The sequence below is a fragment of the Octodon degus genome, unplaced genomic scaffold (assembly GCF_000260255.1).
Source record: "Octodon degus isolate 3935 unplaced genomic scaffold, OctDeg1.0 scaffold00111, whole genome shotgun sequence".
Classification (NCBI taxonomy): domain Eukaryota; kingdom Metazoa; phylum Chordata; class Mammalia; order Rodentia; family Octodontidae; genus Octodon; species Octodon degus.
Window position 1 is genome coordinate 5,492,505 of NW_004524687.1, and position 8,112 is coordinate 5,500,616.

Genomic DNA, 8,112 nt, shown 5'->3' on the forward strand with positions numbered 1-8,112 from the left:
GACACTTAAGCACTGATCATGCCTTCTAATTTATGGGTGACACAGAAAATTTTTTTGCTAAAATGATTTTATATGTAATTAAATAGAGTCTGGTTTTGTTTTGTTTTGCTTTTTGCATTTACTACAAGGTCTACAGGGTCTCACTATGTAGAACAGACTTGTAGTGAGCCTCCTGTTTACAGCCTCCCAAGCATTGGGATTACAGGCATGCGCCGCCATGCCCAGTCTCAATCGCTGTCTCAGCATGGCCCAGGGGGCCGGGCCAGCACGGCAAGCCAGGGATCGAACCCCTGGCCCCAGCCTCTGCAGGCACTTTAGTCTACTGAGCTATCTGGCCAGCCCTAGAGTCTGATTTTTTTTACACAGTCTATTGATCTTTACCTATAGTGATACCCTATTATTTATTCATGTTCCTGTTTGTAACTAAGGGGATCCTCATGGGCTCATTCACATCTTCCTGAAATACAGTCTTCAGGCATTGACAAAGAACTATTGGTACTGCACATTTACAGGTTGGAGGTGCCGGTTATTTGTATATTTTGGTCTAAAACGTCTTCACTGTCAGTTATATTTTCTTCAGCACATTGGTGAATTCTATTGCACCTTCCTCAGCACCTTCCTCAGAGTTTGCAGCAGAGTTCATCCTGGTAGATAAGGTCTCTTTTCTTTCTTATTGATCTCTCTTTCTTAGTGCTTTCAAGATTATCACTGTATGTGTTTTCACTAGAATATTTTCAGAAGGGAGATTTCCTTTTAATCATGCTGGAGACTTTTTACGCTTGCTGGATGGTAGTTATTCATCCACTGAGGAAACATCTGTCACTGAACACTTTCTCTTCCAAGTCTCTGTAACCTTTCTGGGCTTTCTGTGAAGCACCTAGTACACTGTCCTATCACACACTCTATATTTCAACTTCTCCTTTGAACTTTTTAATTTTTTTGTCTTTTTCCAGATAATTTCTTCAGATCAGATTTCTAGTCAGATAGTGTTATGATTGGCTGTTTTCACCTTTTTGTGCAGTCACAAGTTTTTAATTTTATTACTAGATTATTTGTTTAGAGAAATTTTATTTGGTTTCACTATAAAAATCAGCTCCACCAATATTAATGTATAAGTATACACACACACACACACACACACACACACACACACACACGCATACCCCGCTAGGTGTGTGGAAGGCTATACGATCTAGGTTGGTATAAGTACCGTATACCTGTTGCTTACATAATGATGAAATTGCCTAGCAACACATTCCATATCATTAAGCAAAGCATGACTACATTCATTGGCCATTCTTCTTCCCCTCATCACATTTTAAGTATCCAAACTCCTTTATTCTGTTGAACTAGTAATCCCATATGCACATCAAGCATCTAATAAATGTTTGTTGTTTGAAATAAGTCTGCTCTGTATTTTTTTATAACATTGTGAAAGGTTTGTAAGGACAACATAATTTCCCTTTTTTGGCTCCCCCTTTACACCTTTTCTCACACACAGAAATATTTCCTCTTGATTCATAGTCTTTACTCATACTGTGTTAAAATTCTCTCTGGCTTCATGAGCCAAGCAACCACATTTTTACCTGGAAACTGTAGCAGAGCACCAACCAACACCATCTATTTAAAATAAGATGATTAGAGTACATCTCCAGCTTACGAACTAGTTTCATACCTAGGTTGGATTTGTTCCTAAGGCCAACAAGATATGTAACATTTGTGTGAGGGCTTTGCCACTTCTGGTACATCAATCTGCACCTCTTTGTGGAAGCGCCACATTGCAGTGTTAAAATGGAGAAAACAGGCTGCTGTCTGAAAGAAGCCACAGCTTTCCTCGCTTCTACTCCATGACTGTGTCTATGGCTTCATTCAGAGGCAGCAGTTAATTGCCTCAGAGGCCTTGCCTGGGGAGCCAGGAAGCACAAAGGGCAAGGCAGGAACATGGTAAAGTGGAGCCGATTGTCCAGTCCAGAGGGCCAGGGCTGCCTCTCCTCTCCACCCAACTGCTTCCACATGGAAATGCAGGCTAGAGCCAGGTCTCCCAAACGGAGAAAGTGGATTCTCATGTAAATTCTCCCAACTTTACAAATTTAATCAGGGGGATCAGAAAACAGCATGGTCCACAAAAATATAAAATAGAACCTGAGAGACAATTTTTGTAATTCTTGGAAAGGAAAAAATTTGAAGTATGACCAAAGAACTCAGAAGACAAAGAAAAGCATGTGAAACTTAGCTAAATGAAAAATTTTAAATTGCGCATAAATCAGCATAAGCAAAGCAAACGCACAAGCAAAAACTAGAAGAATGTTTATATATGCAGATAAAATGCTTGTTGTATATTAAAAAGTACTTTTGGAAGTGAATTTTATAAGTATATGATATATTCTAAACCAAAGTTATTGCTAGCAATATGAACAGATGGTACATAAAATTGGAAATTCTTATGCACATGAAGAGAACTAAGATTATTCATTAAAAAGACTAATTATATCACAGCTACACAATCACATGATTGGCAAAGAGATAGATAATAGACTTCCCATATTGGGTGGGGATTATAAACTCCTAAAATTCTATTTATCAAGTTTACAAATAATATGTGCCTTTTGACCCAGGGCCATTTTGTATCCAGATACATAAAATAAGCCAGTGAGACACTTATAAGGTTACTGAGGCCAGTGCTCTCTCTACTCTCTGCACATTCAGAATGAGAAATCAGAGAGTTGACTGACTTGAAGTTAATAGTGAAGAAGAACAAAAGGGCAGGATGGCCAGAACAAGATCACTAAGGTCTGAGCATGAGCCAAATTTCAGAGAACAGAATATCAAGGTGAGCTTCGGCCTAGAGAGATAGCTCGATGGAATAAGGGCTTGCCTGGTGGGTGCAAGGTTCTGAGTTCAATCCCTGGTACCACCAAAATAAATAATTTTTAAAAAGATTAAATGGCAATGGAATACCCATCTCTGACAAAACTAAACAAAAAAGGGGATACAAAGGAAGGACCATTTTGTATCTTTATATACAAAATTGTTAGGATAGCTATACAGCTACTTTCTCTTAATTCAATGAGAAGAGAGATTTGTACTAATAGTGTTTGGACAAGATATCATGTCTGCATCTTGTACTATGAGTAAGCACTATGAAGACAACAATGTGCAATGCATTAATTATTTTTTCCATAATTTTATTGAGAAACAAATAGCAATGAGACAGTTTCGAACCAAATTGGTAGGAGAGTTTCAATAATTAATACATTGCATATATTCTTCCTAGTGGCTAATCGCTATATAAGATGCGGACATGATATCCTATTTACAAACACCATTAGAACAAATCCCTCTATTCATTAAGAGAATGTAACTATATATCTATCCTAACCACTTTGAATATACAGATACAAAACGGACATTCATCTGTATACCCTTTTTTTTGTTATGTTCCGTTATTTGAATATTATAGGTATGTGAATTCAGCAAAATATTCTAAAAGAGTCCAGTATTGGGTCTTCATAATGTATTAATTATTGAAACTGTCCTACTAATCGGTTTTGAAACTGTCTCATTGCTATTTGTTTCTCAATAAAATTTTTTAAAAAGTGAGTTTCCTCTCTCCCAGCAGATTGTGGAAGGCAGACAAGGTTTATTTTAGTTGAACAGGAAGGAAACCAACCTCAATACAGCCCCTACATTCATGTGCTTCAGTAACTAACCCTTATTTGTGCACGTCTTCTGCCTGAGGCGTAACACCCACCACACGCGTGTGTTTTCTTTCAGTCCTCACAAGATATTCTAAGTTGCATAGCTTTACTTTTCTTTTTAGTGAGAAAACTAGCCACAAAGGCTCAGTAATCAGCCTGGCTTTCTGGAGACATTGATGAGAGTGCTAGCATTCATTTCTTCCAGATGTCTCCAACCATGAGTGTTCTTCCTGCTGAACCCTGGGCTCGAGTTCACTTGTATCATATCCTGCCAGTTTTCTAATGTTGAGTGTGGAAATGTCTTATATTCAAAGGAAATGATGTGAAACAACAACTTACTCTTCTTGTTCATACCAGAATATAGGCAGGCTCAGTTCTGACACTCTGAGTGTGATAGAAAGGAGGAGACAGTGTCAGAGCCCTGAACTTGGAGCCAGAGTCCTCATTACTTAAGGAAGTGGACCACTAGCTAGCTGTGTTCCCACTGGGCAGTTGTTTAGCTCCACGGGACTCAGCTTTATTATCTGTAACATGGTGATCTAAATAGTTGTAAGGTTGTTGAAAAGCTTAAACAAGTGTAAATCACAGAAAATATTAAAAGCTTGTCCTAATATGGCAGGCTTTTCCCAAGACGGTTGTATCAAAGATGTTTCTGTTGCAATGTACTCTTTCTGCGTGTGACCTCGGCATGTCAGGCTCAAGAGGCCCAGTTCTGGGCAAACCCTTGTGTGCTTTAACCAAGAGGAGGTGGGAGAAGTGACCCTGAGCTGGGCACAGCCTTCAGTGGCCTGGCTGCACTGCTTTCTTCTGCCTGGTAGGAGTCAGCCACCAGGTGTAAAATGAAATAGCCACAGCACAAGAGCCCCGGTTACGTGGAGAAACCTTGAAGGATGAAGAGGGAAAAGTACCAGACAGGAACCAGAAGGTCAGTGAGGAAGCCCTTTTGCAGCGGGACCCCTGCTCCACTGCCTAGCTAACCCCATGTGGAGCAGACAGTAGTAAATGCTTAATCTACCTAAAACATAACTTGAACTAAACCTAAAAAATAACAAATACTTAGCCTTTCCCTCAAAAAAAAAATTACACTGACATATAACTAATACACTGACCTATTGTAGAAACAGCCATAAAGGACCTAAATAAATGTTTAAAGAGTAAAGAACTATTTCATTGACCTAACTCCTTCATTCTTGGATAAAATTTTAGCTGTGGCATATGCCTTGGAAAAGGAATGAGTTCTAGATGCTGGAAGCACAGCTCTAGATGAGAAAGTTGTAGTCTAAGGAACTGATACAGACAATATTAGGGTGATAGTGAACCAGTTACTTTATTTAATGTTCACAATAATAGAACAAAGTGAGTACTACTACCTGTAGTTCAGGAAACTGAGTTCTAAAGAAAGTTTAAATACTATCCTTCTCTTCCTCACCCCAGCTACCATGAACTTGCGTGTGTGCGCATGCAAACACACACACACACACACACACACACTCACACACACACACGCACTCACACACACACACACAAAAGAATAAAATGAGACCGGAGTCTGATTTTATTCCTTCTCACCAAGGTAGGTAATTCTAGAGGAACCCCAGAGAAAAGACCTTCCTTCTTGGCTACCTGAGTGGCCCTCAGATTCACTCTTCTATTTGGAATCTTAATCCAAGTCACAGGAACAACTATCGTGGGATAAATCTCCTGAAGGAGGCATCTGAGAAAGACAGCCTGTGGGCTCTGTGCCCCCAACCCCCCAAAATGCTTCTGGCCGCCTCCAGTGCCTGATGGGCAGCTCTTCACTTCTTTCTCCAATTCTGTTAACCTCTTAGTATCCATCTGAGCGCAGGCACTTCCTCTGTTACCAGATCTAATTTGCATCGTGCACATATGAACTATAGCCCATAACTTCTCACGTGAAGAGTATGGTGAGCGACAGGAGATTATCACACTGAGTTGGTGCACAAATAGGTAAGGTTCTTCCTTGTGACCTCAGAGCTGAGGAAAGGCCCACATAGTGGTGGGAACCTGCTGATGGAATCAGTGCCTGCTGCGCTTCCTCGTGGGCAGACCTATGACTGAAGGCAGAGGAATGCATGGGGAAGATAAAGCTCCAGAATTCGAGCTCTGACTTTGAAATTCCCACCTTGAGGCATGGAAAAGCATCCGTGCTTTTCCAAGAGTGCTGAAAGTATTCTTATTATTTTAAAGTTGACCTGATGGAAAACAAAACCTAAGATGTCAACACTATCATTGGCTGAATCTGAGTACTAGTTAAACCCACAAATTTCAAAGCCTCTTCTTTAAAAATCTGTGCCTTGATCAGTGCCATAATTTAATTCTAAGTGTCCCCCAGAGACCTGAGCATCAGGTTTAGTCCCCAGCTTAGCACTAGATTAAGAAGCAGATGAACCTTTAAAAGTAGGAGTCTAGAGAGATGGCTCAGTCGAATAAGTGCTTCCCTGGAAGCACAAGGCCTAAGTTCAATCCCCAGTTCCACAAAAAAAAAAAAAAGTTTAAAAAGAGTGGGAGTCTAGGAGAGGGCTTTGGATTTTTAGGGATGCATCCTTGGAAGACACTGGGGAGCCCTGCTGTTTTTCTTCCTAAGAAGAGGTGAGTCTTTGCTCCACCACACTCTCCACATGAAGCGCTGCATCTCATAAGCCAAGAGAACCAACTGATGAGGTAGACTGAATCTCCAAAACTGTGGGGCTTTTCTCTCTGTAAGTTGGATATTTTGAGTGTTGTTTATGCTGTTAGAAAGCTGACTAACATAATCAGGAAAGAGGGATCCTCACAATGAGAGCAGTAGAATGGAAAGCCCAGAGCCATCCAAATGTAACATCCTGTAAGTCCCAGAAGGACAGCACAGTAGATAACCAGCACCTATCTGACAGACTGGAAAATATTTTACACAAAACAAAAACACATAGGTTTCATCGTGTAGATAGCAAAGCCAGAATTCATACCAGAACCTCTGAGCCAGTATCCATGCTTTTAACCAGCACCCAACAAATTCTGTCTGCAAAGCTTTTTGTAGGTCATGTGGCCTCTACAGAAAGACTCAGCCTGGCCCCTGGAGCACGCAAGCAGCTCTCCATCCTACAGAAACAAACAGACAGGAGTGCAGTCAGCTAATACTTTATTATGGGCACTGAGGCCAGAATTCAGGAAGATTTTCCGTATCACTAAACATTATTCTTTTGAAATTAAAAACATAGCACTTCTCAGCCTTTTGGCTAAGATCAAGTGTGGAATTAAAAGCAGAGCAATCATTCTTAGCTTGGGAACCATATGAAGAAGACATGGCTGCAGTTTTCTCACTCCTGTTCTTGTGTTGCACTGGCAGAACTGCAACCTATCCTTGAAAACAGGTCAGTTATTACTCAGAAAAGCATATACATAAGGACTTCTTCTAGATAAAGACTGCTTTTTCCCCCTCTGGCTTAAGACCAGTAGAATATTCTTCCAACAGTGAGAAAGTACATTTCAAAATTGCCCAAGTAGGCCTCATGTGTAGATTTACAGAGATATTCCTATGTTTTTAACAAAAAAGGATCACATTAGAAAGAGGAACTTGAGCATTTAGGGAAACAGCTTTGCTGACGTGAGCCCAGGTGGGATGGAGCTGTCTGCCAAAGAGCTAAAATGCAACAAGCCAAGTGTGTTTACTTTGCCTTCCCTAAATGACTTCTGTGAAATTTAATATGGCCGTGAGTACATCCGTAGGCTCATTAGACATTTTATTTTTGACTAGGGGAAAAAATATGAGTGGAAGATCTTGACACGTTCACGTATATTCCAGAGCTCATGGTATGGATGAGCACTCTGAAAGGAGTTTCCCTCTGACCAGTTGCATCTCACTGCCATTCTGACCTCTGTACATTTCTCCAGTCACTAAAACCCAAGCATCTTGACAGAAAGGCCATGAGAAAAGAAATGAAACTAGAACTGTACCTCAGTTCATGAACTTCATTTGTTCTATTGTCCTGCAAAAGATGGCCATGTTTGTATTTGTGTGGAAAAGGTAGCTGCAGTTGTATTTGTCACCTGATAGTTTGTAAACAAAAACAAAGTTTCGCCAAATGCTTCTGTCAGCAAACAAAAGTGTTCCTGAGCAAAATGAGGTGGCACAGTACCATGTCATCCTTCATTATACTGTATTTTGTTGCATCTACTGCAAGTGTAGATAGTCTACTTTGAAAAAGAATTTTGATGGTACATTGTCCTTTCTCCTAAGTACCAGCATATAGGAGGAATAGAAATGGACAGGGTGAGAGTAAAGATCTTGGGTTGTAAGAATCAACAACTGGGATCTGGAGGCCAGTGAGATAGCTCAGTGGGGCTAAAATGCCTGCTTAGGCAAGTATAGATAAGTGCAGGGACCATGGTTCGATCCTTGGCACCACATGTCATG